At 42.4% G+C, this 20,333-nt stretch overlaps 1 protein-coding gene and 1 long non-coding RNA gene across 3 annotated transcripts in view; one reads left to right on the forward strand and one right to left on the reverse strand.

Annotated features, from left to right (window-relative positions):
• LOC128313265 (uncharacterized) overlaps nt 1-18,114 on the forward strand; it is a 37,145-nt gene extending 19,031 nt beyond the window's left edge. Inside the window, exon 3 of the long non-coding RNA XR_008293718.1 lies at nt 12,131-18,114. This is a non-coding gene — a long non-coding RNA (uncharacterized LOC128313265). The remainder of the gene's footprint in view (nt 1-12,130) is intronic.
• The window catches only part of CDH13 (cadherin 13), a 1,023,179-nt gene that overhangs the window by 767,863 nt on the left and 234,983 nt on the right, over nt 1-20,333 (reverse strand). The window lies entirely within an intron of this gene.

Raw genomic sequence — 20,333 nt, forward strand, 5'->3', positions numbered from 1 at the left:
TCCTTGCTATTTTCAGAAGCTTCCTCTACGGGGCAGTGCACCTCTCTGTACCTGTATTCACTAGACATTAATAACACAGAGCATTAACAGCTAAGGGTGTAAGTTTAAGTACAAACTTTATAAAACAGAGAGCTTCCACTTGGTCGCCTCTGAGCTTGGGAAAATTACATAACCTATTTGGAACCTCATTTTCCTCATCTATGAAATGGAGATGGATAATAATGGTACCTAGAGTTTCTATGAGAATCAAATGAGGCATTACATGTAAATTACTTTGCACATAATAGACGCTCAATAAAAAAATGGCTAATAGAGACAAAAGTGAGGCTATAAACCTGAAAGAATAGGCAGGTACATAAATATGAGTTAGTAATTCCTTCCTTCCTTCCTTCCTTCCTTCCTTCCTTCCTTCCTTCCTTCCTTCCTCCTTCCCTCCCTCCTTCCTTCCTTTTTCCTTTCCTTCATTCCTTCGTTCCTTCCTCTCAACCTTCCTTCCTTCCTCCCATCAACTTTCCTTCCTTCCTTCCTCCCTTCCTTCCCTCTCTCCTTCCCTTCTTCTTTCCTTCCTTTTTCCCTTCCTCCCTTCTTTCCTTCATTCCCTCCCTTCCTCCTTCCTTCCTTCCTTCCTTCCTTCCTTCTTTCCATCCTCCCTTCCTCCCTTCCTTCCTTCTTCATTCATTGAGCTAAAATTTTGTATACACCTCTGTGGTAGCCATGAAGATGCACTTCTCAGATTTCTAACTAAAGGGAGTATTTACAACAACAAACCCAGCAGTTACAAACCAAAACCTATTACCACATTTCTTACCAAGGCTGTGCATTCACATGCTACTCCCATCCAGTTACTGAGCACAAAAAGGATACCAAGGCAGAACCATTCCTGAGGCACTCATGACTCCTGGGATGGCCGGTTTGGGCTCAAGGATTCCCTGACAGCATTGCTGAATTTCCTCAGAACTGCCTGACAGTCTCAGATACATCCACTCAGTCTGCCCTCCTTCCCTTCTCTCGGACCCAGGATCAGACCTACACACTGGCCTGATGGCTGTCCTCCCTCATTTTCCCTGTGTCTTTTCTTCTAAGGGCACTAATCCCATCGTGAAGGCTCCACCCCCATGAACTAATTACCTCCCAAAGGTCATATCTCCAAATACAATCATACTGGGGATGAGAGTTTGCACAAATGAATTTTGAGGAGATGCAAACATTTAATCCATAGCAATTACCCACAGAGAAAATTTGCACTTTATCATAAATTAACTACATTTGTACATTTCCAGTTATTAGAAGCTCATTACTTGACTCCGTCTACACTCCAACTCTGTTTACATGGCAGTCACTTCTCTTTGGAGCAAAGACTTGGCATGCTGTTAATACTTCTCGCTATTGGCTTAGGCCACATTAGAATTGCCTGTATCTGTTTGTGCATTTCTCGTATTTTTAAGCCACATCTGTCAAAACTGCTGATGCCAACACATACGTATTTATGTGATTTTGTCACATATTAAAAACTGAGAATTTTCCTTTGAATATCTAATTGGCTGTAGTGAGTGTGAGGTTTATCTCTTCGAGTTTGTTTGTTTTCAATCTATGACGACTAATTTACACAGAACTCAGGGATTACTGTTGTCCACAATTCAAATTGCAATGACTCTGACGTCTCATTTCACTGTTTTCCCTCTCTCATTCACTGAGGATGCATCTCTTAGACAATTGTCAGGCCAAGTAAAGTTACTGTTCACAGCTCACAAATTTTACAAACTTTGTCTTAGAGGGCCAAATGTGGAAATGTATTTAGCAATTACTCTAACAATTTCAATATCTGTGAAAACTAATTATTGTATTTGACACTAGTGAAAAAATGCCAGAACTCTAAAGAAAAAGAGCTAAAGGGTTACTAGGTCCAAATTCCCAGAAATGCCTGAATGCTTTTAGTAATTTGGAAAACTCAGTCAAGATACTGTTGCATGAAAAAAAAAAGTCACACTGAGCATTTCAATTAGTTGTTTTCCTGGTTATTTTAAATTAAATGCTAAATGCTACAGAATAATTTGTAGTGGTTTTGTTATACTTTCTAGACCTCTCATCCCAAACTCCCTTCTGGTATGTAATGAAGTAAAGAGACAATAATTTGCAAACTGAAATGACTATTTTCTCCTTCAAAGTAGACATCGAGTGATGTGGCTCACTTACTCTAACCAGATTTGCCAATTTTTTTTTTTTTTTTGGTTTCCTCTTATGAGAACTATGTTCAGAGGAGGCAACACAACACCCCCGAATAAGCTTTATGAAGGAAAATCGTTGTTCATGGAAAGTGGAGTTGATCTTTGGAAATAGTTAAATGTCACCTGGAACAGTCTTGCTGAATAAGCTGAGTGAGGCCAGGCTGTGTGTGTGTGTGTGTGCATATGTGCTGTGTAGGTGTGAGGAAATTGTATACATTAAATAACAGCTCATTCTTATCAAGTGCTTTCAGTACCTGGTTCTAAGCATTTTATGTGTGTTGACTCCTTTATTCTTCATGACAATGTTAGCAGGAAGTAATATCATCATCCCGGTTTCACAGGTGTGGAAACAGAAGCCCAGAAAGGTTACTTAACTTGCACAAGATCACAGAGCTCTGAGTGGGAGTTATGAGGAGGAGTCAAAACTGTCCAGAGTGACGGCAGGGTTCCCCGAGCCTTACTGTCCTCATCTGTATGATAAGGACTTTCTGAGGTTAGAGTAAAGCTTTAAGAAGCACTCATACGTGCAGGACTTACTCTTGCTGACTCATGAGAGGGGTGTGGGATTTCTAAATCACTTCATTCTTGAATAGGTCGCTATTTTGCTGGATCATATGGGAATCTAAAGTGTGGTCTGTTCCTCAAGTAGGGCCATGAGATAAAGTATAAGCCACAGTCTGCTCAACGCCATGATCACTGGAATTCACAACCCACAACACACTTCTCTGTAGCATGGACCATTCTTGGTTCTACTAGGATGGTATTTTCTGATCCAAAAATGATAATAAGTGTTGGACAAGTGCATCGACAGGTAGAGACACAATGGAGCGGTCTACTTGAGACACGGTGTATTGTGGACAATTCCAAGGCCTTCGACCAATGAAATTTAATATCTTCAACAATGTGTTGAGTTCTTACTATACTCAACACAGGGGAATCTAGGATGAAGGAAGGACAGTCCTCGAGTCTTAGCCTTAGCAAGGTACCCATGGCTCTGGAACAGAATTTCCCGAAGTGTATTCTTTATCCTCTCCTCTAAATGCATCATGAGGTTAAAAACTAAAAAGGTTTCGGGAAATGCTGAGTGCCACAAAACCTGCTTGTTTTTGGAGGACCTGTTCAATACGCAGGAAGTTAAGAGTCTCCAAGAGTGAGGTAATTTTCCCAATAATTTCCAGCAGGAAACTCATTTCACCCAGAGCCTCTCATAGGGATGGAGTTCAGGGAAAGCCACACTAGATGCTACTCCTCTGGGGGCTGGGGAAGTATGAAGGGAGTCCCAAGATACGACAGAAATCAAATAATAACAACAGAAACAAGCTATGAAAAGCCCTCCTCTGTGACTTGACGTCACAGTCCTCTAAATCTTCTGGGCTCCATCCAGGTACCTACCTCCAAACGGAGATAAGACCCTTGGGCCTGCCAGGTTTATAGTTTCTGTGAAGACTGAGTAGGGCAATAAATGCAAGGATAGCTTATAAACGTCACTTTCCTTTACTCGCTGTGAAGGGCAATTACATCTATGAGGACTCTATGGCCGAGACCTCAGATTCCACTGAGGCAGGAGAACTGACCTCAGAGGGCCCACCTCGGTTAGATTTTCAGCTCTAGCAAAGGAACAGTAAAGAAAGGGGCTTGAGATGCTCACGAAGTCCCTGGCCCTTCCAAGAAGCTGAGACTGGCAGTGGTGGCAAGAGACCAAACTCCTACTCCTCAGTGAAGGTTCTGGGGCTTCCCAACTGGTGCAAATGTGTGTCCCAGACAATTGCAGCCATGGGCGGCTCTTAGTCAAGATCTCCTGCTCTGAGCATCCTCTCTAGACCAGGCTGCCAGGTCATTCATTACCCATGCTCATCTGGGATCCTTCTTTATCAACCTGCATGAAGATTCTGGAAGCGGATCCCTGTGCCCGGAACCAGCATTCAGTGATCAGTGTCTCAGAATCATCAAGACCAGGTGACTTATCAGAAACGCATTGAGATGCTCCTGCTTTGTATGTTGGATCCAGCTTAATCAGATACAGCACTGAGTCTGTGGGGTGTTAAGATATTAAAAAACAAAGCACTGGGAAGCAATATCCCAAACTACATTGATATTATAAATACATTTCCTATGGAGATCTGTGACCCATTGCACTTCCAAAGAAAGGCCTTCACTTTCTTGAATGACCCTCTCTGTGAATAGGCTTCCTTCTAAAAACCCTAAATCCATCATGCCCTTTTAGATGCATGCGTTCTAGAACTGAAAAAAAAAAAAAAAAAGACACAGATTTTTTGTTTGCTTTGTCTAAAGCAATCTTTAAATGTAATACAGACAGAGGCAACTTTATCACGTGTGCCTCCTGTGTCAGAACCCATAGTAGAAAAGTCTGTTAGGTCTCAATACCAAAGAAAGAGCAGCATGATTTGAGCAATGCTAGTATCCTATGGATACTGTGAACGAAAGACCTGGCAAAATCTTCCTCTTCGCTTTGTCTGTTAACAAGTTTCCATATTTACAGACCATCTCTAGTTCTGTACGTGAGAAACAGAATGGGTGCCAGACTTCCCCCAACTCTATCCTAATTTCCTACGTGTATGTTTTTCTCCACTCTGCTCCACTGGAAGTGAGTTACCCTAATTCATTTATGAAGCCAGGAGAACACATAGAAAGAGAGACAGAGACAGAGAGACAGAGAGGGAGGGAGGGTGAGAGAGAGACAGAGAGAGAGAGGGATAGACAGATCAAGCACAAGTTTCCCTAATCAAGGGTGCTATGGTTAATCTCATGTATAAATCAATTCAACATTATTCAGGATTGAAAAGATGATGGTATTTAAATATTTAAGGGGTATTTTTTGAATCAAAGAAAAGATTTTCCAGGGAATTATTTTCTGTGATTGAAAACAAGTTAAGGAGAACCACCTAAAGAGTGACTCTCATTCATGTGAGAATGTTTCTCACAAGTCGCTTATCAAAATGGTCAGCCGCAGCAACGATTACAGCCTAGCGAAGTAAATAAGACAAACTATTAGCTCAGGAAATCTATTGAAGGCACAGGATCTTAAAACATCCCAGGCAATGAAACACAAACAAAGTCGGGTGAATGGACAGTAGCCTCCATTTCCTCGGCTTGCTCAAGACAGTCACTTCATAACAGGTCCTAAGACAGAAAATGAAAAACTATTGCCCCTAAAACCCAGAGGTGAATTGCAAACGTCCATTCATTGGGCAGAGTTTACATTTCAAGGGGCTTAATTACACTTAGGGGCAGCTACAAGGACGATGTTTCAGCACTGCTGCTGACCATGGCAGCGAATAACCCCATAGAACAAGTCTGAGTTGCATGTGTGCTAAGAATCACAAACTTCAATGGCACAGGAGCCTTCGAGACCATCCCCTGATGGGGTGGGAACAGCCAGTCCAGCAGGCCTGCATCAAGAAGGCTTTCTCTCCAGGGGACCAGGAAGAACACAGAGATTGTGCAGCAATGCCTGACAGAGGCAGTGAGGACAGAGCGACGGGACACCTGCCACACACGTATCATTCTATTTCTAGTCCAAACCCCTCACTTGACAGAGAAGGACACTGAGACATACAGAGAAGGAGGGATGTGATCAGTCACGTGGGTCCCATGACCCCCCCAGTCCTCTTTCTTACCAGCAGTCCCTGCCACGGTCAGATTAAACGTTTTCCCTTTATTATTGTAGATGGCACAAAGCTTACAAGGAAGGCAGGCTGTAATGAGGCGGTGGCCTGATTTCTCTTTCCATGACAAGGCCGTGAGAGGAGACAGGCAGGGCCTTCGGAGTGCACATGTGTTGTTTTACAAAAGGCCGTTATGGAGCTTGGGTCTCAGAAAAATAATGCCTTAGGTGGCTAACCAAAGAGACAAAAATAAAAACAAACAAATCCCATCAATATTATCAAGTGAAATAAATACCTGACACACAGCCCTTTCGGCTAAAACAATAGCTTTCCGGATTAATAGAGTCAAAAGAAAACTGGTGAGATTCAGAAATGCAATCCAGGGACCAGAACACCATGGCTTCCCGTATTTTGCACCCCCCGGAGTAGGCATTCATCATGCTTCAAGCCACCCTTAGCTTTGGAGTGTGGTGAGTGGCTGGTGTCCCATTTGGACATGCTTCTCCCTTTCTTTTCTTCCTCTCCCCAGGTGTTTTCTGCCTGGGTCCTTCCCTCCAGGCTGGATTCTCTTAGGGCTGTGGGGGAGGGGGGAATGGCAGGGAGGAAAGGCAGTCCTCCAGGGAATTCTCCACCTAATCAAGTCCATAGGCTGGTAACGTTGAAGGCACTTTGCCCTTAGGGAGTAATCAGCTAAAATGTATTCTCCCACATCACTCCCTTTACCATTCTTTTCTCTTATTTAGACCAGCAGTGGGCAAACGATCACCCATGTACCACACTGAATCTCTGCCTGTTTTATAAGTAAAATTTCACTGGAACGCAGCCAGGCAGGTGTTTTCCCTATTGTCCATGGCTGTCTCTGTGCTTAGTTACAACACAGCCCATGTGGCCAGCATGGCTGAAAATATATATTATCCGGCCCTTTACAGAAAAGTCTGCTGACTTCTGCACTAGGCCATTAGTGAAGATGAATCTTTAGACACAAGATTTAAAGCGCTATTCTCTACATATTAAAGGGAAGTCGTTGGGTAGCCTCTTCACCATATTTAAAGGGAGGCTTCTGGGGTGAGAAATCTGCACGGACGTGATTGCACAAAGACCCATCTAACAAGCTCAGGCTGAAAACGAAGTACAAAAAAACGATGAGAATGCAGCCCAGAAGAGACACATGGGAGGCAGACGAAAAGCAGTGGGTATCTACCGTTGTTACGTACTATTTTTCTTCAATGGGCAAAATGAACTTGAAATCTAGAAGAAGCAGGAAAACATCACAGAAATGAAATGAGATCCAATGAAAGGTAGGGTGGTAAGAAGTGTCCAGGGCACTTAGGAGTGGGTTCAAGTCCAACAGCACTTGACTGAATACATCATTGGCTAAAGGAATACTGTAAACTGTAGGCACTCGCAACAAATGCAGGAACGGTTTAGAACCCTCGCGGCAAATGCAGGAATGGTTTAGCCAATTTTCATAAATTGGAAGAGTCAATCCCAAAGCCTTCCCATTAGAAAGCCAAATTTTAAACTCTGGCACAACCATTAAGAAAAGAACAAACAACTCAATGGAAAAGTGCACAAATATTATTGAGTTTACAGTTTGAAGAAGTAGAAATAAATATGGTCAAAAGTTTTGGTCATATGGACCAAACATATGACAAAGTTTAACTATGCTGGTTAATTAAATAAAAGCAAGTAATAAAATAGCAATGAGAGCGTATGTTTTGTCTACAGAATGGCAAACGTTTGCAGCAATAACACATAAGGCTGGCAAGAGTGCAGAAAATCAGGCCGTCGCGTCCATGGTCGGAAATGGAGAATGGTGTAGACTTTTTGGTGGGCACTGTGGCAATATTGTTAAGGTATAAAATGTGTACAACATAAAACCAGCAATTTCACTCCTGGAAATTTAGTCTAAGGAAATAACTGAACAGACATGTTCATGACAGCATTATTTATAACCACAGAAATTTGATATATTCTAAATGAATAGCTGTGACAGATTGGTTATGAATACGTATACTATAGAATATTTTTGGTTATTAAAATAGCATTTATGTATTTATTTATTGTTATTTATTTGTTTTAATGTTTATTTATTTCTGAGAGAGAGAGAGAGAGAGAGAGAGAGAGAGAGACAGACAGACAGACAGACAGGGGAAGGGCAGAGAGAGAGAGGGAGACACAGAATCTGAAGCAGACCTCAGGCCCCAACCTGTCAGCACAGAGCCCAACACGGGGCTCGGATATCAGTAACACAAACAAAATACACATCTGTATATTGCTGTATTTACAATCATAATATCTATGCACTGAATTAAGTAGTTTCTATATGTTTTCTTATGAGAGCTTGGTAACTCTATGAAATAAGCCAGAGTCACAATAATGATGAGGATAGCTAATATCTATTCAGAACTTCCCTTTATGTCAGGCACTTTGCCAATCATCTTATATGGATTATATCATTAAATCCTGACACAATGTATAAGGAGGCACTATTATTAACGTCGTTTTATAAGGGAGGAAAAGAAACCATAAAAACTTGCCCAGGGTTACAGAAAGTGCTGGGCACAGCCAGGATTTGAAAGCATAAAGCACGCCATGAAGGCTCATGTACTCATCATCACTACTATACCTTACCTTAAGAGTACTCTTAAGGTACCATTATTTCTTCCCGGGATGAGTGAAAGCATGAAGGGGTAGAGAGATGGAAAGATGAATACATGGATAGATGGAAGGAAGGAAGGATGGATGGATGGATGGATGGATGAGTGGATAAATAGGAAAACTAGTTATTTCTTTGTGGCTCCTTTATGGTTTTATTTCCTTCATTGTGCTTTTTCAGGATAACCAAATTTTCCACAGTATACTGCATCTGTAACCAAACTACAAAAATCTATTTTATATTAAAAGTGTTACAATGGAAAGCAAAAAAATAGTTCCCAACGTGCTATGGTCTTTGTATGCATCTCTTGCAAAAGGATGAGTTAGTTCTAGGCTGAGAAAGAGCTGAACACCACCCCCCCTCCACTGCTATATATAGTCCCCGAAGAAAAATTCCAACACAGCCAAAACACAAAGCATCCTCCTGAATATCACCCAAGAATCTGTGGGTAAGTCCAGCCAACCACGAGAAAATGTACAAATGTGATTTTTCTCCCTAAAAGAGAGAGCTTTAGACTAAAGCCATAGTTGGCTAGAAAATAAAGATGTGAAGGAACTTTGGTTTTTTTTTTTTTCTTTCACAGCTTCTGCTTTATATTTTAAGTCGACGATTGGAGGAAAAATAGTATGGTTGCCGAGTATCCAAAGGACTTTCATCCAAAAATTGGACAAGTCTGCACAATCTGAGAAAACAAAGTGGCCTAAGTCTTGTTGGCTGAGAAAAACTTGGAGATGCCTTTTAAGTCTGAGCTGTTCCCAGTTCAACAGCATAACAGATGAATTGGGGCAGAGTTTAAATTTAACGCATTTATTTCAGCGATGACATTTCTGAGCAAATGTTCTATTAGTGTTAACTTGAGGTGAGTCAAATACTACAACAAGGGACACGGGAAATAGATTCTCCCTAACTTTTCTTACTTCCCTCCACCACCTCTCTGCTTACTCTGGGCAACATAATGTGCCTCCCAGGACTTGAAAATTATAGGCACCAGGCTGCTGCTATTAACTAAATATCTTGCTTTGTCTGCTGCATCAGACAACTGAGGGAGCCTCGTTTTGTTACCCGTCAGCTCTCCTAGTTAGAAGAGCAGAATCCAGCCCTCTCTTCTAAAACCCCCACCCCAGGGAGTCTCCCTTCCCCAGCTGTATGCCTCTGCTGGCTGCCAAACCCATCTAATACCTGCAGATTTCTTTCCCCAAGGCACAGAGGCTCCAAAAACTGGTCTCCACTTTAAAAGTCTGTCAGCTACTAGAACATATCTGCATTATGTTGGAAATAAAGTAGGAAAAGGAAAGAGAGAACATGTGTACATGCACGAATTTGATCAACAATGGTTATATTTATTTAACACTTACATGACACTTGACTATTGGCCGGACATTGTTCTAGGAGTTTTATTTATAGTAATTTTTAAAATATTTATTTGAGAGAGAGAGAGAGGCAGAAGCAGAGAGAGGGAGACAGAGAATGGGAAGCGGGCTCCATGCTGACAGCAGAGAGCCCAACATGGGGCTCAAACTCATGAACCATGAGATCATGACCTGAGCCAATGTTGGATGCTTAACCAACTGAGCCATCCAGGCGCCCCTATAGTAATTTTTAAGTACATTCCCTAGGGGCGCCTGGGTGCCTCAGTCGGTTAAGCATTCGACGTCGGCTCAGGTCATGATCTCATGGTTGGTGGGTTTGATCCCTGTGTCAGGCTCTAGGCTGACAGCTCAGAACCTGGAGCCTGCTTCGGATACTGTCTCTCTCTCTCTGCCCTTCCCCTGCTCACACTCTGTCTCTCAAAAATAAATAAAACGTTAAAAAAAATTAATACATCCCCCAAAGAACCTAAGATGTGGGTATTACAATTATCCCTATTTTACATATGAGGAAACTAAGGCACCAGGAGGTTAAATAATTTGCCCAAGACTACACAGTAAATTGAAGAGTCAAGATTTGGACCCAAGCAATTGGGCTCCAATCAGTGAGCTCTTTAGGAATATGCTGTGTTCATGAAGCCCCAACACTGTCCCGGGCACAGAGCAAGGACTGGAGATGGTGATGACCCCTATGATCAGCATGATGGCTATGTCTCCACTGTGCTGCCTTGCCCCAGACAGGCAGCTCTGAGAGCAAAGAGTGGGCTTATGTACCCCTCATACGGGTGAGAAACAAATTCTGACTAAATATTGTGCCAAAGAGGTGCTGGGAAGATAAATCGTGTTGAGACGAACGGGTGACAAAGCGTGGGCTCCACACCAGTGTCTCTGAGTGTCGTCCTCATACCACCCACATTAGAACCGACTGAGATGCTTGACAAGGATGCATATTCCCAGGTTCCACCCCAGTCGTACCAGTCTGAACTGAGCGTAAGGGCTGGCATCAGCATGAGACCTGGCAACCTGCATTTTGCAAACACATTCTCCCCACTCTGTGATTCCGATGCACACTCGAGTCTGAGAGCTTTCCCTACATCACGCTACCTGCCCTTTTCCTTGCTACTAAGTACAACTGCAGTGATACAATGGTGATGAGAATAATAATTAACATGAAATTAATTATTCATAGAAGCAGTTCACATGCAAAGGCATGGATCATGAGTGAGCACTCCCTACTTTTATGTCTCATAGCCGCTCACTAGGTCCTATTTTTCACGATAAAACTAGCATGTCTTTAAGCCCTCTCATTTCTTATCCTTTCTCTTATGCTTTCTGGATTTAATGGTGTGAAACCCCATTGTCACAGCCTCAGGTGACAGCATTCTATAAAATCCTGTCTCTCCGACCCACAGAAGGTGATAATAAAAATCAGATAATTGAAATTAGTGAACTCTCTCATAGGACAGATCTCTTCAGACCTCGACACATTAGATGCAAAGTCTAGGATTTATTGAATCCTTGCATTAAAAATGGCAGGCTTACACAGGCACCCTTCACTTAAACAGTTTCTTTTTAAAAAATCAAAACACTATGTTTCTTCCTAATAACCCAAGAAATAGAGCGGGCATTATTCATATCAGAAAGAGTGAACAGAAAACAAAAGGGCTTGGTAAAAATCCTACTAAGAGTATGAGTAGATTTTTTTAAATTAAATATTATTTTGTATGCCCTTTTGGTTTGTGTTTTCCAAAAAGGATGAAAGAAAGAAGCACGGAATAAAGCAAGGGAGGGAGGGAGAGTGGGAGAAAGTGGGGAAGAAGGAAGGAAGAGGATGAAGAACGGAAGGATGGAAGGCAGGAAAGAAACCAGAGAAAATAAAAATCACCCTTGGCCCCTGCACATGTGTTCTCCAGCACGGTTAAGAAGTGAGACAACAAGAGGGTGCCTGGGTGGCTCAGTCAGTTGAGTGTCCGACTTTGGCTCAGGTCATGATCTTACAGTTTTTGAGTTCAAGCCCCGCACTGGGCTCTGTGCTGGCAGCTCAGAGCCTAGAGCCTGCTTTGGATTCTGTGTCTCCCTCCCCTTTCTCTGTCCCTCCCCAACTCGTGCTCTCTCTCTCTCTCGAAAATATATAAACGTTAAAAAGTTAAAAAAAAAAAAAAAAGAAATGAGACAACACATGTGACCCTGCAGCCCCGTCCAGCAGAGGTGACCACGCGAATAGCTAGCCAGCTAACATGCAGCTCTCCACAGGTTTGCCTAAAACGCGTGTGCATCAGTCAGAGACAGCAGAGGCAGACGGAAGAGACTGTGGAGCCAGACTGCCCAGATGGAATCTGTGGGACCTTGGGAAGTGAGTGATCCCGTGCCTGGTCTCCATGTCTGTCAAATGGGGATGATACTAATGCCTGCCTCTGAGGGGGCTGAGTGGATTCCTGGCAGGGCAGCTGGACCTTGCCTGATCCTGGTAATATTCTACTAGTAAAGATTAGCACTTATTATATGCCGTTAATATGGTTGAAACACTTGGGTACCTTATTTCACACGATGGCAATAACTTATGAAATCAGAAGTGTAAAATGAATCATAAGTTACATGCTCTGGAAATTCCTGCTACTTATTTTTTTTAAGTTCCAATGTCAATTTTATGCAACGGGAAGAAAAAAAATCAGTGTGTGTGTGTGTGTGTGTGTGTGTGTGTGTGTGTGTGTGTGTATTCAGGCTTTTCTAAATCAAGTGTGCTGAACTTAAGGTATTTCTCTACAGCTTATTGTTAGGGGATTTTTTTAAAGCAACATCATTTTCTTTTTCTCTTTAATTTTAACATTCATTAATTTGTGAGAGTGAGAGAGTCAGAGCACAAGCAGAGGAGGGGCAGAGAGAGAGGGAGACACAGAATCCAAAGCAGACTCCAAGCTGTCAGCACAGAGCCCAGCGCGGGGCTCGAACTCAGGGACCACGAGATCATAACCTGAGCTGAAGTCGGATGCTCAACTGACTGAGCCACCCAGGCGCCCTATGAACATCATTTTCTTTAAAACACAAACAATACAGCCTCACTATTAAAAAGGGAGGTGAGAAGAAAATCAAAGAAAAAGTGAATATTGCTTGTAATCCAACCACCCAGAAATAATAACTGCTAATATTCTGACATACTATTTTCCAGCCACCTATATATTTTTTAATGTATATGTCATTTTGGTGAAGAAAATGCCAAAACACTGCTCTAGAACGTTTATCTAGAAAGTGCCGCAGGCTGGGACAACATTCTGGAATCCAATTTTCAATCACACACATCAGCCACCTCTGTGATAAAACACGAGTTACGTAATAAATCAAATTTTCACATTGAAATCCAAATAACGAAGTGTTAACCTGTTTATATTTTATAGCCACTTACTTCTGTCAAATGTTCCTCCTAAAATGGAGCACAACGACCTCCCACTCCTTCCAAGTCTGCTCTAAGGAGAACACATGTTAGAGGAGACACCACGCAGAAATGCAGCAGGGAAAGTAAGAGGAGGCCAGGAGGTCTGCAGCAATGTGACTTTGTGTTTGTGGCTCAACGATACCCCCACGTCCCACTGCACCTCAGGGTCCTCCCGGGTCTGACGCAGTGGGGAGCAGTGTAGAGGCTGGAAATGCTTTTTGGCCATTTGTTTCTTGCCCCTAGTTAATCACTTATCTTTAAAACACATCGAGTGATGGTCTCCTCACTGTGCTTTGCACTTTATGCATTACTTCATGTAATCTACACCAGACAAGTAGAATCAGGTATGATTACTGTGCCCATCTTACAGACTGGAGAACTGAGATTCAGAGAAGTTATAGGTAACTTGCTTGGGGCCACAACATTAGGTGCAGAAGAGCATGCATTGACTAAGAACTGTCAGCCCCGCAGTGCTGCCATCCTGGAAGGGCTCCATCCAATGGGTAATGCCAACAGTGAAGAGAGACTCAGGGGCAGGAAAGATGATGGACAAATACCCATGTTGTAGGGTTTTGTGAAGGAAATACATTTTGGCTTTCGTCTACTTTCTAAAATAAGCATTTTGTTAAGGAAACAGTTACATAATAAACTCTCTTGTACTCACTAGGCTACAAAAAAAATATTTACCTAATAACACTTAATAAATAAGCCTAGTATTAATGTTGAGGAAATTCCAGGGGAGTATATTCTAGCAGGCTTTTTAAAAACAAATACAGCATTTCAGATCTAATTGGTTTTACATTTACACTGTGTTGCATTTTGCTTTTCTCACTTAGCATCTGATCGTGACATTTTTCCATGTCTTTAAATATTTTTCAGGAATGTATTTTCAGGGCCACATAATACTCAGTCATATGGGTGTATCAGAATTTATGTAGCTCTTCCATGAGCTGTTTCTGAATTTTCCTTATTATAAATTGGGCTCTGAGTAACATACTTGTACATAAAAAAAAATTTGTATCTATTTTTTTTTAATTCTGGAAATTTTAAATATAGCCTGGATCTGTAGAACACACTATCAAATATGCTAAAAGAAAGCAAGGAAACATCCAGAAGAGTGTGAACTGTCCTCAGGTGACCTCATACATCAATCACCATCGACACAGACATTAATTAAATAATATTTCTTTTTCAAGAAGTCTTTCTCAACTGGATCATTTGCCCTTCCTAGAGAGTTCAGATTGAATATGTAATACCAGGAGCAAATGCGACAGGGAGCAAAGTTCTGTTAACATTTCCCAAAGCATCCAGCCCCTCCTCTTACAAGTGTCGAGGATCATCAGCCCAATACACCTTCAAACGTCACATGCTCCGGCATATCCATAATTAATTTCCATTTTCAAATTCCTGAGATGGATTCTGCCTTTGCTCTCAAGAGTTTAGAATGGATGGGTCAAGAGAATTGTTTTTATGACCTCAGCACCCTCTTTATTCTGTTCCTTTAGAAAATTCTAGTCTATCTTTATTTTGTGAAAAAAAAATCACTAAAAACATTATGTTATTCGTCTTCTGCTTAAAAAATTTGTATATTTTTACACATTAAAATCCACCTTTATAATACTATGACGACTTTTATTCAAGATGGTAGACTAAGCTGAGACATTATTTCTACCTAAATTAATACAAACATAGACGCCTAAAATAATGACAAAAATAATCACACACAAAAATAATCATATGTGAAAGTTAATGATAGGATACCTGAAAGGTAAAACTCCTAAAAGATAGAAATTCTATGGGATTACAGATTAACAAACAAACAAACAAACAAACAAACACCAGTGAGTGCTACTTCAGAAGGTGGGGGTGGATACGGCGTGCTGCCATGCTCAGAAGAATGGAAGCTAGGAAGAGAAGGAGGTACAGGGGTCACAAACCAGTGCTTAGCTATGGTACCACAGGGGGAAACAGTCAGTCTTCAGCCTCCTCCCCACCACCGTGCCAGGTCAAAATGCTAGGAAGTGGGTGTCTGTCTCCAAGGGTAGCAGTGACTACTGGGAGCTATCTCAGTGGGTACCAGATGGCTTTGTTTTAGACCTAACTATAGTGGATGCTGCAATGCACCTGTCAGATTTCTCTTCAGGGCTGAAAGATTTATTTTCCCAGCCTTTGGGGACCATCTTTGACTGTCAGCCCCTCTCTGGAAATGCCTTGGCTATAGAGGGTCTTCTCCCCTAGGATCGTACTTCTTTCCCATGGCCCACATCCAGTGACAGATCACCATTGAGCTAAAAAGGCCTGGTTCTCTCACCCAATTCAAGACTACTCTGAAGGGGCATGCTGGCTTCAGAGACCCCTGGAGACTGGCAGAGTCTTTGGTGAGACTATCAGAGCACTGTTTGTTTGTCCTCTACCCAGCTCTGCTCCATGTGACCACCCCCAAAGCACTCCCTAATAAACTTCCCACATACCAATGTCCATCTCTGAGTCACCTTACGGGAGATCCCAGCCAATAAAACCACCCAAAGTTCAGGCTTAGGCCTCCATGCAAGATAGCCCAGAGGCACAGACTGAATGAAGCCTTAATCAACCCAAACACTTTCACGTCACATGTCATAGACAAGCTCAGCCACTGAGTCACCCCTGGCCATGTGCCTTTTCCAAACATATCGCACAAAAGTAAAAATAACAACAAAACACTGGAAACTGATGTTGCATATAGTAAGTCAACGACACATTCCATGTGAAAGAGTTGACGTAAACACAGACGGAAATCTTTCCTAAAGAGGCACGGGATGTCAGAGGGTAATGCTTAACATCTTTAAAAATGCTCTCAAAGACTGCATGTCATTGTATTTTCCCAGCCCCGGGACCTGGGCCTTACTCAGTCTGTTTCATAAATGTGGAAACTGAGGTTGTTGCCTGGACTTCTGTACTCGAGGACAGGAGTTGTATCTAAATCTCCTCAAGGACGTAATAAAAGTGGAGTTGACCTCAGTGTCAATGTTAGTATTGAAGGGCTGATCCACTTGTGAAATACAGCACCGTATTGATACATATAGAAAAGTTATTAGTTTGTAGTTATAAGATGCGTGTCACTGCACTGAGCATGACACACGTGCGAATCGGCACCGTTGGCCATTGATTTAAGCTATTAGAATAGCAGCTGGCCTTCTTCAATCAAGCAGGCAAGTGGTATCCGTAACAAGGAAGGACCTGGCAAAGGTCCAGAAACAAAGCAATTTGCTATTTTCCATTTCCCTAAATCCATCACCAAAATAACAGAGAAAACGCTCCCAGTCCAATCACTTTTATATATGCTCAGGCTAAACGAGATGAAGGCCCTTGGCAGGCAAAACATTCAGTATGCGCTTTAGTACTGTCGATATATGAAGCAATCAACCCAGTTGGGCACTGTGTAAATGTAACGGCAAACATTTTAATAATAAACTAGAAACATTTGGGCCCCTCAACCAGGTACGTGTGCCCAGAGCCGGTTTTTGGGATTAAGTGTGTGGGTAGGAGGAGAAACAGGAGGCTCCACTGGGGAGGTGAGTGCCTCCCATTGCAAAGTGGAAAAAATCTGGAGGGATAGGATAGAGCCTGAACAAAATCTGTACGTAGTACAGTATATAGCATTTAGTCACAGAGCTCAAAGTGAGGTTTGGAAGTCCATCATTAAATAACATTAATTGATATAAATAACTACCATTTACTGAGCAGTGTCTGTGTGTCAGCTTTAGATTCACCTTCAGTACCTCACTGATGCTTGCCTTTTAGAAGGAACAGAAGCCCTGAGAAGTTAAGTTACTTCACCCAGGCCACAGAGCTACTAAGGCTGAGAGGTGGCACTTAGATCCCAGTGCTCAGATTGCAGAGCCTGGGGGTTTGCCTGTCACAGATGCTATGAGGACCAGAGTTGGGATGGTAAAAAGCATGTACCCAGCCTAGGAAGCTTCGGGAAACGTTGGCTCCTCTCCCTGGGATAGTCCAAAGCTGGTGGGATCTAAAGAGGTAGAACATAACATTTTGCTGCCTTTTTAAAATGCTCAATAAAATCAGACCTTCCCTTATTTTAAATGTCTCAATCCCAGATACTCAGGTGACACCTAGAAGGGCATAAATACTGGAGATGGAGTCTTGGTGCTTGGAGTCTTGGCGGAGACAGAGTGATAAAGATAAAAGCACCAGGGGTTTTGTGCTCAGTCACCAATAACTTCCTAGAGGTTTGTAAATCCCCTAAAGGCTGCCCAGATCTCCTGACTCCTGCCAATGGCCAGTACTGACGCCTCTACCCCTACTCAAACCTACCTGATCTTTAAAAAATTCTGACTAGGACAGGCAAGCTGTCTAAAGCCATCAACCCACAGGAGGGGTTCCAGAACCAACCTCTGTTTTCAACTCCTGGGTGGTTATACAGTGGCTTCCTGCCTGCTTGTAAGCCTGGGTCTGTGCCTCAAGCAAGGGGGGGGCATCTTATTAAAATTTACTTAGGTGCTTTTCTTTTCAGATTTTCCTAGCTGACCTCCCTGCTCTTTTGCCAGAGGCATCTTTAGCTGTAGGGAGGATTAGGATGTTGAATCAGGAGTGCAAAGAGAGTGAAAGATTTAATATTTGGCCTAATGACTTAAACGAAACAAGAGTCCTGAAAGCCAGAAAAGGGCTGATTCGCAAACATTTTACTGTGAGCCTGAGGTAGAGCTAAACCAGGATCGCATGGAGGAGAGGTTTCCACCCACCCTGGGACCTTTTAACCTGTGTAAAGGAGACGGGGAGGCTGCTAGAGAGGGAGACAGATGGGAAGGTTCCCTGGGTCTCAGAAAGTCTGGCTTCTGAGCCTGACTCCAAAGTCATTATGTGACAGAACCTATTTTAAAGGTATGTTTATTTCTAAGCATTTTACTCCACCTTCTTTCTTATGAGCTCAGCAGAAAGAATGAAAAAGAAAAATATTTCTACTTTTCCCTCTCCTCAAGAAGAAAGACAAGGTTGGGGTCTCAGAAGACCGGTTCTAACCTAGCCCCCAGGTGAGAATGGAAAGGTAGCTTGAGTCTGGGGTGCAGGTAGGTCTGTGGTTTAGGGAGGATTGAATGAACTCTTTTTGACTGGTAAGGGGTTTCATTCTGAGGCAAGTCTGTAGGCCTCTGGAACATTTACTGCGCACTTTTCACATTTTAAAAGTGGCCTATAGTTAAAATACAAACCAACCCCTCCTGCCCCTCAGCATTCTCCAAACTTACTTAGCTTCAAAATATTGTTCTCCATTGTGCATTCCTATTACCATTCTATAGGACAGTGTTGTGTAGAGAGAAGTTTAGGAAATTCTGACTTAGAAAACACGCAAAGTACCATGTTGTGAGAGCTGAGACCACCCACATCAATATGGCACAGCTATTAAGAACCAAGAATTAAGACCATTGTATCAACTTGAAAGAACTGTTTGTTACCAGAAAACTTTGCTCAAGAAAGATAAGACTAAACGAGTAAAAAACTTTACTGTTTCAGGAGGGGGCAGTCTGCCCACCAGAGCATTTATCAAAACAACTTGGAGGTCTTAATTCAAGGCTTACCTAAGAACCTCGCTATGCCATGCCTACGAATACTAAATCAGTATGTCATGAGTTTTACCAGATGTCAGTTTCCTACCTTAAATCATGAGAGCCTGGACCCTCCTCGCAAACCCTATAAATATCCATTCTGAATTCCACCTTCGGAGACGTTGCTAAGATTCTGTCAAGGTGGTGTTCCTTATGGAAGTAGGCTTAAATAAATGTACCTGTGCTTTATTAACATGAGTCATCTGGTGATATTTTGGGAAGTTGTACCTTGAGCTGTTGGCCACGTGACTGAAAACTTAAATGTGGAAGCCCAAATGATGTTCGAATATGGTGGTTTATCGACATCTTTCCCTGTGATCAAAACCCTCACTGCCCCGGTCCCCAGCTTGTTTGGGCCATAGCTCTCAGATCTCAGTAACTGTGTGAATGCCTCTGATGTTTTTGTTTTGCTTTGTTTTTGCTTGGAGCCCTTTTTTTAGGGAATGGATCTCTAATTACCAAACCTATCTCCCAGATCACAGTGGGGGCTCTTGACCAATGTCAAGTCTATTGGCTTCTCTTCCAAGAATTTGAAGGCAGACACCCAAAACTGGAAGGTAAGTGAGCTCAGCTACTCCTATTAAGGTGTACAAAACTAAAGGTGTGGTCCAGACACCAGTGCCCAAACCCTTGTAAAGGGCCCATGACAAGATAAATACAGCAATTTGAGGGGCACCTGAGTGGCTCAGCCAGTTAAGCACCAACTTTGGCTCAGGTCATGATCTCACAGTTCACGGATTCAAACCCCGCATTGGGCTCTGTGCTGATGGCTCAGAGCCTGGAGCCTGCTTTAGATTTTTGTCTCTCCCTCTCTCTCTGCCCTTCCCCTGCTTATGCTCTGTCTCTCAAAAATAAACATTACATTTTTTAATTAAAAAAAGCAATTTGATAGAGTAATATTACGCCCATGAGTCTAGTTTTTAAAAGCCTACATTTTGTATGTCTTTGCTTTTTCATTTTTATAGCAAAAAATGTTCTTATATTGTTAAGAAAAATTATTTAGAACTTGAAAGTAAGGGACGCCTGGGTGGCTCAGTCCGCTGGTGTCTGACTTCAGCTCAGGTCATGGTCTCGCTGTTCATGAGTTTGAGCCCCATGTCCGGCTCTGTGCTGTCAGCTCAGAGCCTGGAGCCTGCTTTGGATTTGGTGTCTCCCTCTCTCTCTGCCCCTCCCCTGCTCACGCACTCCCTCTCTCTCTCTCTCAAAAATGAATAAACATTAAAAACTTCAAAAAAAAATTGAAAGTAAAACAAAAATGTTGTGTTGGGGGCAAGAATGTTCTTTAAGGGTCATATACAGGCATTACTTAATAGGTCCATTCAAGGATTATTTATCTAGGAAAATGTAATTTATCCACCTTGTGAAAATTAATAGAGAGAGCCCTCACTAAAATGGAATTGGGAGGTTCAGTAGGGGAAGTTCTCAGGCC

Source organism: Acinonyx jubatus, chromosome E2 (genome assembly GCF_027475565.1).
Source record: "Acinonyx jubatus isolate Ajub_Pintada_27869175 chromosome E2, VMU_Ajub_asm_v1.0, whole genome shotgun sequence".
Taxonomy (NCBI): Eukaryota; Metazoa; Chordata; class Mammalia; order Carnivora; family Felidae; genus Acinonyx; species Acinonyx jubatus.